The following is a 17182-nucleotide window of genomic DNA, read 5'->3' as shown; positions in this document are numbered from 1 at the left end:
AAAGTTTATCAGGTCCAAGGTAAAAGAAGTGTGGTGGATTAAAGAAGACTACAAATTCCTTGCCTTCCATTCCATTGAAAGATGGAGACTATTTCTCTTCCTCTTTAATCCAAGAGGAGACGCATTTTGACTAATGGAATGGGGAGTCACTTCTCAGCCTGGGGCCCAAGAGTTCTATAGCTTCATTTTCCCTGCTTGGGACACACCCCCTTGGAAGCCAGCATCTGTGTGAGAAGTGTGATTACCCTGAGGCAAGCAAGCTGTGAGGAAGCCCAGGTTAGCCATGTGGCCACCGGAAGGCACTGAGGTACCAGGTATGTGTATGGAGCCTTCTGGAACTTCTATCTCAGTTGGGCCGCCCACTGAATGCCACTGAGCAACTGACCCCAGCTAATGCTGCACAGAGCAGAAGAACTACTCTGCCTATCCTTCTCTGAATTCCTGACCCATGGAATTAAGGACAAGTAAAAATTGGTATTTTTAAGCCTCCATGTCTTGGGATAGTTTGTTGCACAGCAATAGATAACAAAAACAATTGGCTCATACCACCAACCATCTTCCCCTAAGAAAAGTTTACTTAGGAAACCAATTCGATTGGTGAATGGGAGAATCAGGGCAGAGACAGTGTTCTTAAGGATGGCCATGGCTACATTTCCCAGGCTTTTTCTCATTTGATCTGAGTATCATCTCCCCTTGCCAGTCTGAGAAACCATTGCCCTCCATTTGTCTCCTCAGGAGCTCCATTTTTCCATTTTTATAAGATGTTCTTGTCAGTTCTTCTGATTACACCAAGTTTTACATCAAATTACAACTGGTTTATGTCAGGCAGTGAGCCTCCAGTAGACACTCAACAGGACAATTCAGCAAAAAATGTAATGAATCCCTGCATTGTGTGAGGCCCTCAGCTGGGCAGTGGGGATGCAAGCACAAATATGCAAATATGATATGGTTCCTGCCCTCACAAAGCTTATAATTTATTAGGAGGAGCAAAGTCACATTCAGATAATTATAATTCCACTCAGACTCTGATGCTTGCCTGGGGACACAGGAGTGCTTATTTATGGCTTGGTGGAAGATTTCACAGGGAGGGTGACATTTGATCCGGGCCTGGGAGAGTGGGTAGGAGCTTGGCAGGAGAAGATGTCTATCAAAGTCATTCCAGCCAGAGGGAGTAGTATGAGTGAAAGTCTGTGATGAGCTTGGGGGCCTGCAAGGTGTCCAGTGAGGCTGGGACACAGCAAGAAGTAACTTGGGGTCCGATTGTTCAGGTCTTCAGAAACTCACTCCTTTAAAGATTTTTTTTTTTAAATTTTTCCTTTTTCTCCCAAAGCCCCCCGGTACATAGTTGTGTATTTTTAGTTGTGGGTCCTTCTAGTTGTGGCATATGGGATGCCGCCTCAGCATGGCTTGATGAGCGGTGCCATGTCCGTGCCCAGAATCTGAACCGGTGAAACCCTGGGCCGCAGAAGCAGAGCGCACGAACTTAACCACTTGGCCACAGGGCCGGCCCCAGAAACTCACTCCTTTAGAAAAAGAGTTAGAAATTTTCATCTTAAAAATTGGTGAGCTGTGGAAGGTTGAGGGGAGAGGTGGTCACATCTGTGTTCATATACCGTTGGCCAATGGGTCTTCTTTTTCCTCCCATCCCACATACTGGAACCCTTTGTTCCTAGACTGATGATACCGTGTGGAAGAAATAAACAGATGAGTAACTGAGAGCATGCCCTTGGAGGAAGGTCGGTTGATAAGCTGAGAAGCAGCCAATCACTAAACCACATAAAAATAGGGGAAATATATTTAAATGACTTTTGTTTGATTGCTTTAAGAAGAAAAAGACTGCCCAACTCTTAAAAAGTGTAACATTTGCCGAAAGCAAGAAAACGTAACTTTGGGGAGATTTTTTTCCTGGTCTTAGAAATCAGAGGAGGGATTGTTCTCAAAGCACTCAGGATGGTCTTTATCGTGGGGAAAACGGCAGTTTCTCTCCACCTGTGTTGTGTGCCGGGGTAATTACAGGTTCCCTCAATCAATTACAAATTAAGCATTGCTTTTTGGCAAGTGTCCTCTTTCACCTGAGTTTATCTTGAAAGGATTCTCTGAGGTCTTGGTAAGCTGAACTTATTTGAATTTTGCAGCATGAATATTGACAAACAGGTTGCTATCTTATGCTGGTTTGTGTGAGAGTTGCTAAGAACTAGAAAACGAGGTTGACAATCCTGGTTCTGTCACTGAGCTGCTGACCCTACAACCCAGAGGATAAAGGGTGGTGCTCTCCCTGCCCTTGAGGAGCAAATATTGCAGGGGGGAGAATGACGTGGCACGACGTGGAAATGCAGAGTCAAGATGTTTAACTGTCGCTTATTCAAGAGGTAAGTCTGTAATTTGTGTGTGTGTGTGTTATTTATTTTGGGGTTTCTGTATCAGAATTAGGCTAGCTCTGTAAAATGATTTGGAAAACTTTTTTTTCATGCCATGGAATAAACTTTGGTATAAACTTAGGAATTATCTATTTCTTGGCTGTTTGTGCCCAGCTGGTGGGGACAACTTACGGGTCTAATGCCCTTCTTGGAGATAACTTGTTGACAGTCGTTTTTTATCCTCCTTTTTTATTTCTTGGTTATTTGTCTATTTTTGTTTCCTGCTTCTTTCCAAGGGAATTTTGACAATTTGTATTTTCTTGAAAATCAGCCGTTTCATCAAGACTTCATAGTATTCTGTTGTAAATGGCTTCTGTATCTGTTGTATCCCTGTCTCACTCTTGATTTCGTCTGTCTTAGTATCTTTTATTTTTCTTCAATGAATTAGCTACAGGACAGTCAATTTTATGTATTTTGTCGTTACTTGAACAGCAAGCACTTTCTCTTCCTCTTCTTGACAGACAGAGGGCAGAGAACTGTTCTAATCTCTCCATCAAACGTCTCAAGGCCCCGCTGTGTGAGAGCTGAACATTCTAGGCACATTATCTTGCAACACCGATCTCTGTAGTTAAAACCTTTGGCTATGAGATGGGAGTCAACTTCTTCTCCTTCAATTTCCCAATCAGGTCTTTATCATCCCTAAAATCATGTTTAGTTTCCACTCAGATGATGAGTGTTGGGAAAATGGTGTCACATTTCAGATGTGGTAACTTTGCCCAGATATATGCAAAATGATGCAGGACTCACAAGGGAAAAGCAAATCAAGAACACGTGTTTTTGCAGATAGGATGGGGTGTAATCTGTCATAATCTTCTTGTCCAGTTTCTTGTCTCATACACCCAGATTCGCTGGTTTTTTACCTACCATCCCATTAGCAGAATAGTCATCAAAGGCAGTGGGGATATATTATCCAGGAAGTGCAACAGGGTGTAACTGAACAGTAGGCAAATTTTACCTACGGCTCCATCTTCCATACCTGATGGCCTGCATCTGGGCCAGTGTGGTGGCTCAAGGCTGTGGCTGGGCACAGAGGCAAAAAGTGGCGGGTTCAGGGTGCCAGGGCCTGTGTCCACACCACCTTGCCCTTAGCAGATTGAGAGCTGAAGCCTGGCAACAGACACCACCCAAAGTTGGAAGAAACCCTGTGTTTACATCTCAGTGGGGATTCTTTAAGACCAGAATATCTCCCTAGCCTAAAAGAAACAAACTTACAATAATAGAATTTGAGAGAGATGTAAATGGTGGAAGATTATTTCATGTACAGTGATTTATCCAGTGTGAACCAATTACTCCAAGTAGTAAGGCAAGACTTGCATGTGGAGCAGTTTTCATGAAACAGGCAGTGAGTGTGTGTGCACCCAGAAGGGCACTAGCAGCTCCATTTACACATAGCAATTTTACTATAAGGCCCATTGGAATGCCTTTTTATTTTGTATTTATCTCTCTCTCTCTCTTTCTTTCTTTCCTTCTTTCTTTCTTTCTCTTTCTTCCTTCCTTCCTTCCTTCTTTCTTTCTTTCTTTTTGGTGAGGAAAATTGGCCCTGAGCTAACATCCATGCCAATCTTCCTCTATTTTGTATGTGGGATGCCACCACAGCATGGCTTGATGAACAGTGTGTAGGTCCGTGCCCAGGATCTCAACCTGCAAACCCATGGCTGCTGAAGTGGAGTGAGCAAATTTAACCACTATGCCACTGGGCTGACTCCTGGAATGACTTTTTAAAAGAAGGACTCAACATGAGGTAGTGGAAGGACATAGAATTGTAGTCACAGGACCAGGATTTGAGTCCTACTTCCATAATGAATAAATCAGTAACTCTGGGTAAGTGTTTCTTAATCTCTCTGGGCCTTGGTTTCAACACCTCTAAAACGGAAATAATAATACCTACCTACCAGAATAGTTGCAAAGATGTAAATCAGTGAGATTAATTTTTTTAAAAAAGGTAAGATGCCTTGCAAACTGCAAAGTATCTTGAAAATGAAAGTTATTCCTACAACAAGCATTTGTTAAGACACTATTGTGCACAGAAACTGTATTAATGGTTCAGCAATTTACCAGGTACATCTTTAAATACTTCGTACCATTTTAGCCTACCAATTGAGAAGTTTCTGTGGGAAAGCCTTTCTCTGAAATAATTCTATTTTATCTAGGAGCTCTTCCTTATCCGGTTGGCTGAATTGTAGAGACAGATAAGGACTTTAAAGCATCAAGGAACATGAAGATTTTTCAACATTTGCTCCTTACTTTTATTAATAAAAAGAGAACTGTGGCAAGCGTGCTTGCTTCAGTGAGAAATAATGAGGGAAAATTGTTCACGGGGCTTACTTGGTTAAACGCAATTAAGCCAGCCTGTAATTTTTGTATTAAACTACTGGTAGTTGGGAACCAATATTTGGAGGTACTCATTAAATAAATTACCTAGATTAAGGAGTTTTCCTTGACTACAAACTTGGGGAGGAAGGATGTCTTTAAAACCTGTGGTCTCTTAAAATAAACACTAATGCACAGCTGGTGAATAGGTAGCCCTAGGCCTCGGCAGCAGGGCCTGTGGAAACTGTTGACTAGATCCCACAGCACATCAGAGGAGGGAATTACAGGGGGGTTGGAACTAGATGCTCCTGCTGCTTGGGCCTCTTCTAAATGTGGGGGAGCTTTGGCTAGCTCCCTGAACCCTGTTTCTTTATCTCTAAAGAGGAGTAATAACATTCATCTGGACTATTGCACAGGGATGTGTGGTGGTCTGATTCAAGACACAAATTACAGGAAAAGCTGAAACAAAGAGGCTTGGTGAGTTCTTCTCAAATGTCAACATGTGAAGAATCACCTGGGGATTTTGTTCAAATGCAGATTCTGATTCTGGAGGATCCAAAGTGTGGTCCCTGCTTCTGCATTTCTGACAAGATCCCAAGTGATGCTGATGCTGCTGGCCTACGGACGGATCACGCTTTGTGTAGTGTGGGCTTCAACAATAAAGAAAATTTAACTGCAAGGTCCAGGAATAAACACTAGCCTAGTTGAGGCTTGTTCCAGCTGCTCAATACAGTTATGAAAGTACTAGCTTCCTTTTGTTTCTTCCTGTGTTCTGTAATGTCAGCTTCACCTGGAGGCTGGCTCTCCTCATGGAATCAAGGCGACTGCTTGGAGTTCCTGGGGTTTTGATTCAGACATCCTTGACTGTGGTCAGCAGAAAATTCTTTTTGCAATATTTCCAGCAAAAGCCCTAAGAGTCATTCTGATTGTACAGAGAAAATAAACTGATTCAGTTAACCCAGGACATAGGCTCCACTCATGGAGCTGAAGATGGTGTGAAATTCTCTGAATCAGGTGGAAATCAGGCCAATAAAAGGAGAAAGTGGGTACTGGTGAGGCAGCCATGGAATGTCTTTGGTAGATTCAAATAAAATAAAGTTTTTAAAAAAATCAAATTTATTTTAACAAATGTTATAGCATATAAATATGAAATATTATAAACAGTTTGTATACTTTCCCATCTGATTTTGGAAACTTCTTTGAACCAGGAAATATCAGTTTTTGTTAACATTGAATGTTTTAGAGATCATGACACTCTTTTGGAAATTCCCAAGATGTATTTTTATTTATTAGTTTTAATACCCTTAATTTGGCTTGTGTCAACAGGAGTCAGTAAGAAGGGTTGAAGTGAATAATGTCCCTATAGAAAGATCAGAAAATCCCCAGCACAGTGTAGGGGAGGAAGACAGTTCCTCTATCCTCTAGGTCCTTCTGGTTGGTCTAAGAATTAAATTGACATGAGACATAACAACAGGAGAACATAACGAAAGCTTTATAACATGTATACATGGGAGAAACCCAGGAAAACTGAGTAACTCACCAGAATGGCCGAAAGCCACCACTTTAAATACCATTTTCAGCTAAAGACAAAGGAGGTTGTTGGGGGTAGTGGTTTGGGGCTTCAAAGAGGAGGAAGGTAATTTGCATGGAGATGGAAATGTAAATGTTTTCTAAACAAGTGTTTGCTGGGGTCTCTGTGGACAATGGGACCCATTTTACATTACACCACAGTTATCCTATGGTATGAAGTCTTTCCTGGAACTGGCCTTCTATCTTAAATTCTTTTAGGCAGTTAGGGGGAATGTCAAAGTTTCTCTCAGAGTCTTTTGTTCTTAAAAATAATCAAGCCAAAGAGACACATTTGGGGTGGCCAATTCTGATCCTTCACAATAGGAAAACGCTTTTAAGGTGTTTTGCAGTTTGGTTTTTAAATTTAGTCATAAATTTTACTCTTCTGTCCAGTTAGACATGGAGGGGCAAAAGGGAAATATGGAACCAAATAATTGTAGCAAATGAGAATACCAGGAGAATAGAATATAAAGTCAGACTGGAGGTGGAACTGCTCTCCCTAGGACAGAAGGAATGGTTTGTTGATTAAGACAAAACACATCAAATTTATGAGTTGTCCATAGTTGACAATGGTGAGCTTCTTGCTAATCTTGCCATTCCTATGCCCAAAGCTTTCACAATATTGTTCTGTTTTTCACTCTGACAATGACCACATGCTTGCCACCCAACCATCCTGTCATAGTAGTGCAGATGAAAACCAGGAGACGTTTGTGTTGGGTACAGCATTTCCACGGAAAAGCTGCCAGAGCTGAAATGAAGCTCTCATCAGGAGCTTTCTCTCCATAGATGGACTTGCCCCAGTGCCATGATGGTAACAATCTCACCATCCTGCCAAATAAATTAAAGATAAATTCTAAGAAAGCAAGAATCCTAATCAGATTCTTTCTCCCTAGTGCTCAGAGCACTGTAGTTTACTGGAACTTTGTGTACAAACACCACAAATAGACCCAAGGGATTGTGGTAGAGGGCAGTGTCTATGTACACAACAGGGTTGGCCATATAGCTGGGTGTAGATGTGGTCCAAGCCGAATGAAGCTATGGATCTGGGTGTCAGCCCTTGCAAAGCCTAGATATCTTTTTAGGTAGTGTGTAATTAACAACTCAACCTTACCCGAAGAGGAAAAGAGTTTTATCAAAATTGATGGTAATCTGGGGAACCCTGAACTTGCAGTTGGTATGAGAAATACGGGTGGTCTCGTAGGCTGTAGCCCTTAACTTTGCAGTTGGCATCAGAGGTAGGATTCTCTAGAATGACCCTGACTCATTGAAACATGTGGTTTGGAAAGAGAAAGGATGAGGGGCCTTGGATGGGTGAATCTTTGATTCCTGAATGGCTGCCTGGTCATCCGTGATATGAAACTGTGGTTGTGCTGGAATCAGTTACTAGAAGTAAAAGTTACCAGTGAAATTTAGAGATGAATCCAATTCCCAAGGATTTAGCTGACTGGATACATAGGAAATGTAAAATAATAAGAAACAAGTTATATATACAATCCCTTGGCTACTATTATCCTTAATAGCTAAAATGAAAGTAAGGAGTGTTGGGCAGATCCTGACTGTGAGCCAAGCTCAGATTTCTGCTGTGCTGATCTACAGCTTCTAGCCCAAGGGCTGCTACCAAAAGGAGAATTATGCTGAGACAATAGATAGCACCCCTAGGACCTCTGATCACCAAGAAGTAGTCCAGGTGGGGAAAGGGCAAAACCAAAATCCAAGGAACTAGTGGAAACGGGGTATAGCGTGAAGGAGTTGTTGCATTTTGTGCATTGGTATCATCAGCTTCCTGAAGACCCTTTACTAAAATGGGTTGTGAGTGACTAACTTAAGGGTGGTATTTTTGGTTTTGGATGCTGCAGAGTAAAAGAGCATGTTTGGGTTAACATAGAACTCAGCTCACTATTGAACAATCATAGATGGCTGTACATGATCCAGACACACAGCAGATTGTTCCCGAAAGGACAGCTAGCCTGGTGGACTAGATAAAAGCTACTGCAAAGTGAGTTTAGCCTGAGAAGAGGGCTGTCCAAGTCTTTCTGCTCACGCCAAGTGGAACATCCCAGATGGAACAGCTGATAAGCTTCGTATGCAAGCCATGCTGGGATGCTCAGGATATCTGTACATTGAATGTGCCCCTTACCCGAGGCATAGTAAATGCTGTGATGAAAAAGAGTGAAGCCAGGTACCTGAAAATTACTGCAGATATTCAGTAAGAACATGATTGCCTTTTGACCTTGTTCCCAACACAGACATAGATGAATCTTGTCAATTTGCTGTTTTCTTATTTAACTTGAGGGGTGACTCGGGTCTCAAAGATTTGTGAGTTCTGCAGAAGAAAGAGAATGCTTTCCGGGGAGGTTGCGATCACTGTCTGGCTGGCCCTCAGCAGCTGTCATTGAAGTGCAGAAGTCAGATTGCCCAGGGGCTTAATGGGAGTGGTCCCTTTTTGTTTCTCCAAAGCTCCTCCTGACAATCCCCTTAGCTCTATAAAACTCCCCTTCTTTCTGTTCTTGGGGAGGTTGATCTGAGTGAACCCAGGCTCCCACCTTTTCGTTTTGGCCAATTTGGATAAACTCTTTCTCCATCTGCAAGCACCCATGTCTCAGTGTTTGGCTTACAGCATGTCAGGCACACAAATTTCCGATCAAGAGATTCAGTATCGGGGCCCCCTCTGCATGGACACCCCACATAACATTGCTGCTGCAATATTGAGCAACAGTCTGAGAAGCCTTGTCAGATTTGTTGTCTCAGCTTCCCTTAATGGGTATGAAAAATTAGGATGATTCACAAGAAAAAGGGGAAAGACAAATGGGAGAGTCGAGGTAGTCCACCTAGCAGGTTATAAATCTTTAGATGGTTTTTGAGAAATGAGATGAATAAAGTAGACATTTATGGGTTGAAACAAAAGTCTTAATGCAACACTTTTGGGAGTTGAGTGAACCAGAGGGAACCCCTACTGGTTCCCAATATTAAAGGACCCTATAAAAATCTGCTCTATTGAACCCAGTGTGGAGGAATTTGAAAAGCTGGAAGGTTAGGATGATAATGAGAAACCTGACCTGGGATCACCTGGGGCAATGGTCTGGCATACTAATCAAGATGGAAATTGACTGAGGAGCCAAGATCTTCTTCAACCCCTGCCTGGGGACCCAAGGCCATATGAACACATGTGGGCAAAATGGCTGGTGGGGTTGAGGGAGAAGAGAATTATCTGGGGCTTCTTGACATGGGATCCCAATGCACTGTGATTCTAAAACTTGTTGGTGAAGTTCTAATAAGATGTACAGTGAGATTGGGAGGATATGGAGATGCAGTGGTTGAAAGTTTGGATTCAAATTGGAATGTGAACTGGTTATTTTATGTGAAGTGGTTGCATTTCCTTTATGTTAACATTCCTTCCAGAGGTGGAAAGTTTGGGTGAAAGTAAATGACAAGTGAAGAAAAGGAGAAATAGTAGCTAAGGGTAAAGGAATGAATAAATGAGTTATGCAATAAGGGAAACCTAGCATTACGTTGGTGACTCCAGTGAGGTTCAGAGCAAGAAAATAATATTATCTCTTAGCTTGGTTGTACCAGATGTCCAGAAGGGTGAAGCTATATGTTTGCCAAGACCACCCCTGCCTTTGGAACCTCATAAGGTCGAACAGAAGCCTGCAATCTGGAGTGGCATTGCCTTGGGAGACAATGTGATCATACAATATGATGATGAACTAGATCGAAGGTTAATGAATGAGCAGAACTCTATTAATGTGCCAATATCGTTAGACTCTTATTTTTCAGGTACATCTACTACAAAGGCTATCACTTGCGAAGGAATTTTTGGGAGCTGCTCTCCACTGGCCCATTGAACCATGTAGCATACGACTTCCAGTTGACTGATCAGTGTGTAACTATAAACCCAGATGATCAAATGTTTAGAAAGGTTCCTGGCTATAATGGACAAAATATACTTGTGACCTGCCTCATACGCAATAGCATGCCATATGTAAATCATATCATCATTGTTTTTGTGGATGGAAAACTATTAAACAGAATTGAAAAAAACAAATAGGTGCTGATGGGACTACAGCAGAGGCACCACAGGATGGGTCTGAAATCCTCCGGGAAGAGCCCCACCTTACGAGTAGGAAGGCTATGGGGAGGCCATATGACTTACTCAAACTAAATTACATCTAGCTGTGACTACCACTCATCTAACCCTAAAATGGAGGACCTAACATTTTTAGGTGTAAAACACGTATTCTAACTGCATGCAGGCCATTAGGACACAATGGCAACAAGATGAATGATGAATTAAATAACAGTAGCCCACAAGACAGAACAGGGTCCTAGGGGAGAGAGGTTCTGATCTAGTCATCCTGGGACAAGCTGAATTTGCTTTTTAAAAAAAATTTTTTTTTTTTAGGATTAGAATTCGCTTTTAATGAACAGTGACATTCGGATGAAAAAGACTTATTGACCAGAAAGAGTAAATTTGAAGGATTCTCTTCCCGGAGGAGGGCAAGGGATGAGAGTCAGTCTGAAAAGATGATGAAGCGTTAGTGAAGTGGGTCAGGCCAAATCAAATTATGCTAGATAATGCTAGGACCCAGTGTTGGCAAAATGCTTGTACCCTGACCCTGGGCCTCTTGACTATTTTAATACTGATGGAGGCCAAAGTAGCCATGGGATAATGGGCCTTCATCCCAGCTATTGAGGTTTGGAAGCACAGCTATGGGAATCTTCTGGTCCTCCAAAGCTATGGAAGTTCTCCAGGGGCACTTGTAATTTACATCAATATACTATGACTGCCATCACTCCTAGGATAGGTCAAAATAAGATATATCCTCTAATACAGTTAGCAGGGATAAGAACTATTCTGAATACTACCCATGTCCTCCCCATAGGAGGGAGGTGGGCCCGGCCATATAACAGCATCTAATGGAAAATGGTCTTAGTACAAGCCTATGAACTGAGACAGGGAGAATGGCTTTGTCTCCAAGTGACTTGGATCCTGGAAATAATGGCCAATTATAATAGCACCTGTCCATAGTAATATCTGGTGTATGGACAAGAATTGATTGTGCTGGAAAGAATAGCAAAGACCTCTGTAATTCTTACTGATTTTGTTCTGTAATAAAACAGAATTGTACCATGACCAAACTGTGATATTTGGCATTGGTGGTAAGATTCGACTACTTATGTAAATAAGCCTTATGATTACACTAATCTTAATAATAAACTATATTCAGAGATTGAGTTAAAACCACCTCAGGATGTAATTAATACCAATGGAAAATGACTGGAAAAAGACAAACTGGATATACTAACCATCAGATAATTGCTGTGCTAAATAATTCTGCACAAGTTTATCATAAGGTACAAATAGCAGTAGATGAAGGGAGAAAACAAGTAATCAAATTGGTACAAAATGTGAAAATGATTGTAATGGTTTTAGAGGATGGATTAATTTCTTTAAACCTGCCTCTGCCCAACACTGGCTCCTCCAACTGTTAGACCTATTCATATGAAACTATTGCTGTCTCTGTCATATAAAAGCTATACTAAATGTAGATGCTCAGACAAAAGTGATCATTTCACTATAAGAGATCCTTGGCCAAAGGCCAGGGGTGGCCTGTTTAGTAAGGAATTTAAAGTTACTCAAGGTGAGGTCTGGCATTTGCCCTTATCTCCTGGGAGATGCTCTCTAGGAAATGTATCTTTGTTTACCTGGGGGTTTGTGCCACAACAGACAGTCTAACAATGTGATTTATGATGAGGGCTTGGGGCCACATGATGTCTTCTCTACCTCTGGAAGGGAGCCAGAGAGGCTGGAGACCAAGGTCAGCCATGTGTGCAGTCAGCCATGAGTCCACAAGAAAATCTCTGGACACCATGCTTGGGTGAGCTTCCTTGGCTAGCAATATTGCACACATATTGTCAGGTATCATTGCCAGAAAAGTTAAAACTGCCCATGGCTCCATGGTGAGAGGACAACTGGAAGCTCCATGTTTGAAACCATCCTGGATTTTTCCCTGGGCTGACTTTAATCTGTATCCTTTATTCTTTCACTGTAATAAACCATAACCATGATTTTACAGCTTTCAGTGAGTTCTTCTATTTTTGAGCCTGAGTGTGGTCTTGGGAGCCCCTGACCCCTGCAGTTGGTGTCTGAAGTGAGGGTGGTCTTGCGGACTAGATCCCCTAACTTCACAGTGGGTTTTTTGGCTTTATTCAGACCACTTTTTCCTATACCCAACAACACCGTCCACTTCTTCAAATATGTCTCTGCTAGAGACATTATCCTTTAAATGGTTCCTTGGATGCCATTACAAGTATGGCATAATCTGTACTAAAGCACCATTAAGATATTAATACAGATGTATGTGTGAATTAAAAAGTGACTCTAAATGCATAGTAACCAATTTACTTCACATTAATAATTCAGCTATTTTTATTTGTTTCTAAACAAAAAGCAAGGAGGACCCAGTCCACAGAGCAATTGTAATAGTGCACACAATTTTTATTAAACGAAAATAAAATCTTTTAAAGTTCTTGGCTTATGAAAATCACTCTTTTCTTCTATCGAGTTTCTCCTCTTAAAATTTGTTCTCTCAGGCTGAAGTTAGAAACTGACAAGACCTACTCTCCGACATCTCACGTTGGGGCAAGAGAAGAAGACCTCATCCGGGTCCTTAAATACTAGTCCTTTGAGTAGGAAATCAAACCCACCTCTAACGAGAGTGCTATTTATTCTAGTCCAGCTGTTTCAAATAAGCATAGTAAAGTGATCGGAGATGAACTAAAAAGAAAGAAACTGGCAAGGCGTGCTACGCAAATAATTTTCAAAGACTCTTGAATTGCACATTTTGAAGATTTTCATGCTTGGGAATATAGGTATCCATGATTCACAAAGCACTCTACAAAATAATATTCTTGGCCCCCATTCTGTAACCAGGAACAAAACAACAACACCCCCCCCCCCGCAAAAAAAAAGAAAAAAACCCCACCAAATCATCAAAACCAGGGGCAGGGAAATAACAACATTATTCAGAGTCATGGAGGAAATCATGAAGAATGCCAGATTCAGAGCCAATGCCCCAGGCAACATTTTTCTGCTTTTCCATTTTTGCATGCCTTGATATTGGATTTCAGCTGTGGTTATTTAACTTATAGGCTGATCGTATATTCAGCTTTTGCAATGTGTCATGGGCCCTTTGCTACGGATCTGGTTCTCTGTCTCTTAACTCTCCTTACACTGATTTTGCTTTGTCAGCACACTACATCAGGAAAGTCTGGTTATATGACAGTCTAAACACAGAAAGAGAATAAAATCACCTGGAGTTGGATTGTGTGCAAAAAGCTTGCTCGTTTCTAAAAGAATTCACTAGTTCTATTAGTCAACTCTTCCAGGTCACCACAAATGATTAATTTAAAAAAATTTACAGACAAGTTTGAGAAAAATTTCTATTTGAAAAAGCAATGTTTTCAAACTTATTGACTCCCAATTTTTACCTATGTGGTATTATAATAAAGTAATTTAAAATATAAATATATAGTAAATATGAAATGAATATATAATAAAATAATTTAAAAATATACAAAATTAAAATTTGTATTTTTATGCTTGTAACCCTTACAGAAACATAAAATTAACCGAAAATTTCCAAATAAATGCCTCTCAAAAAATCCTTCCAAAAATGAAATTCAAAATTTCATGTTTACATTAATGTGGCTGGTGATGTGTTTTTCTGGAAGGAACTCCCCTTTGTAAAATACCTATGGTGTTGAGTGCTACAGCCTAGGTATTTATCTCTGGAAGCATCTGCTACTGTGTGCTGGTGACGACTCAGTTCCCTCACCATTTTCTTTAGTGGCATTCCTGGATAAATGTTATCTGCGTGTCTGCTGGTCTTCGTGTGACATGAACACATCATATGCTTAACAAAGTCACCTCAGTTCTTTCCACATTAACTCATGAATATCAAGAAGAGTTACTCAATGCCAAAGAGATTCTGGCAGCTCCCAACTGTACTTGATAAGTTGTTTATTCACGTGATTCAGAATTTACATGGGTTAATTTTTAAAGATAATCATCAAAATGAAAACAGAAAATTAACAAAATAAAACTCTTATAGAGGAATTGGGGACAGCAAAGATTATGTCTCTTGGTCCCCAGGACCCGTCGACCTGACTTGAGAAGCACTGTTTGAAAGGTGTACATGTGTGTGCATTTTGATTTAACAGTACTTGATCTACTAATACTCTCAACATGAGGCAATTGAAATATTTCATTGAGTTGTTATAAAAATTAGTACAGAAATGTTGTATGTGAAAATATTTTGCAAGTTATAAAGCAGCATGAAGTATGTAGTTAATTTTTTCTACCTCTTTCATTTCCTTCTTCCTCAAAGACATATGTAAGATGCACACTGAGTCTTATTGATATATTTCCCTTTTAAAATTTTGTTGCTTTGGTCTTTTTTATTAGTGTATTGATCAGCTGTCATCTATTACTTCAGAGGCAAGCTTCATCTGACTACTTACTGCATTGACAGAGATACCAAGAGACCCTTTGTAACTTCCTGCATGTTTGGCAAAGTGTTTGAAATAACAATGATTCAAAAAGGACACTTCTTGAAAACTTCCTTTTGGAGCCCTAAAATTTTAGTTTATTCCACTGTATCTGATAATTGTGCTACCTGTAAAGAAATACGTGGGGGCAGTACATGGTACTCAGGAGTATGTGTAGGGGATGGAAATACTTCACAACAATCTCTGCTAATTGTACTTAAAGGAGAAGGGGAAAGGGAGCCAACTGTCAGGATGTGCTGTGCACCAGACACTCACTAGACACTGTCTGTATTGTTGGCATGACTTCCCCATTGTGCAGGGAGGAAACGGAGATTCGGAAAAGTTCAATAACTTGCCTAGAGACACAGAAAGAACTGGAGCTTTCCCTGAGTAAAGCAAATATTATCAACCAGTAGGTTATGGCTTTCCATTCTTTTCTTTTATCCTCTTCTTCTTCTTCTTGGTCTCAAACAGGCATGGTAGTTTAATGTGTTGAGATGCTAATTTATGCCTTTGCTCTCAGTGTTAGCGGAAACGTGATGGAATTATCAGTGTATTTCCTGCCTCCATTCTATCAAGAAGTCAATTTTCATTCTGAGTTTTGAGCTCCTAGCCTCAGGGATTTGTTAAAGGCTTTTGTGTCAGGGCCACAAAGAGGAGTTATATAATAAAGTTGTGTGACCTCGGGGAGATATATAATCTCTCTAAGCCTCAGATTTCCCCATCTGGAAAATAGGGATAATTACAGTGCCATCTCATAGGCTTGTTGGGAGGATAAAATAAGGTAGTGCCTGGAAAGGTCTATGATACATATATATTCCTCTCCTTGGGTGTTGATTTTGGGGGCTATGCTGACTAATGCATAACATGTTTGGAGGGCTCTTTATTAGGAGAAAATTATAGTGAGTGTTTGAATGGATGAAAGAGTGTGCTTACTAGAGTGGGGGCAAATTCTTGGAGATCTAGAGAGGTGTTTTGGGGTGGGCAGGGGGCATCCACAAGGTGTGGAGAACTGTGCTCTGCTTCTAAGCCGTGTCTTTCCTTGGGGTGGGAAGGACTACAGCCATGAACTGATAAGGCCCCGAGTAGAGTGATGATGGAGAGGATGAAGGGAGCGCCACAGTAGGGCCCTACCTGAGGGCCAGTACCTTCGGCGTAACTACATCTGGGTGTCAGAAGGATGGTGGTGAAGATGGGAAACTAAGCACTGAAAGGCTGGTTCCTTCCTCAACTTTCTGTATCCATTTCAACTCCTGATTCCACTGAGGGACAAGAGAGCTCCAGTAACGACCACCACTGGGCATCTTGTCTTCCCTGAGCCACTGGGCCTCAGAGACTTGATTTGATTTAGAGAAATTAAAACACGGTGACATTTTTCACATTGCATCCCAAATTCAGACTGGGTGTAAATATTTACTAATTTTTGTGTGGGTGTTTATAAAAATTTCAAAAACTTAGTTTCTAAAATTTGGAAAGTGGAGAAAAACATAAAGAAAAAAATTAAAATTGCCTGTAAACTTTCCACAGAGAAATAACCACTCTTACATAATATTTTTCTGAGTTTGTAATATGTGTATATAATACATACATAGCTATATAAATGCTTATACTGTGAATAGTCTTTATCTTATTTTTCATTTAACACTTGGTATTTTCTCATATAATATAAAAATCTTCGTAAAGACCATTTAGATGCTGAGTGATATTCTATGTTAAGAAAGTACCTTAGATGTTTTAACTAATTCTTTATCGTTGGAAAGTTAGATTGTTTCCAGGTTTTTACTCTGTTAAATGCTGTTGTAATGATTGTCCTCATATAAATTTGTGTCTCATTCCCTTAGAAAGTTAACCTAGAAGCTGTTCTTTCTCTCAAATTTTTTCTAGTGCAATATTTTATTTGATTTGTAAAAAGCTCATCCTATATTTTCTTAAACCTACTCTAGATCCAACAATATTTATTCAAAGAGCCTTCATTTCTTCATAACATTTTCTCCTCACCAGTTATCTTCAAAGACACTCATTTTGCGGTGGTTGAAGACTGCCCATTTGGCAAATTAACAAGATTAGGAAAACTCCCATTCAGTCATTTAAATTAAAGAGTTTCCTCAGCTGCAGCCAAATCAACACTCCCAAAATCCATCCAAAATTAAGGTTATGTTGAGTATTTGCTTTTGATGTTGTTCCCACATCTGGCCATACCCAACTCTTGCTGCCATCACAGGATCTACTATTTTGCTCAAAAATGCCTTCAGCAACACAGTAAAGGGAGTAGGAAGCTGGGGCCCTGAAAGTAGTAGAAAGCTGGTGCTTCATCATAACGTGCACACATTGTTGCT

General features: G+C 40.6%; 1 long non-coding RNA gene and 1 pseudogene across 1 annotated transcript in view; one reads left to right on the top strand and one right to left on the bottom strand.

The window, feature by feature from the left end:
• The window catches only part of LOC123287402 (uncharacterized), a 44454-nt gene that overhangs the window by 23098 nt on the left and 4174 nt on the right, over positions 1 to 17182 (top strand). The gene's annotated exons all lie outside the window — the stretch shown is intronic.
• LOC106822862 (ras-related C3 botulinum toxin substrate 1 pseudogene) lies at positions 2704 to 3537 on the bottom strand (annotated as a pseudogene).

This window comes from Equus asinus, chromosome 7 (genome assembly GCF_041296235.1).
Source record: "Equus asinus isolate D_3611 breed Donkey chromosome 7, EquAss-T2T_v2, whole genome shotgun sequence".
In the NCBI taxonomy this organism is placed as follows: domain Eukaryota; kingdom Metazoa; phylum Chordata; class Mammalia; order Perissodactyla; family Equidae; genus Equus; species Equus asinus.
Note: the sequence above shows the minus strand (reverse complement) of the source record. Positions and strands in the feature narration are given on the sequence as shown.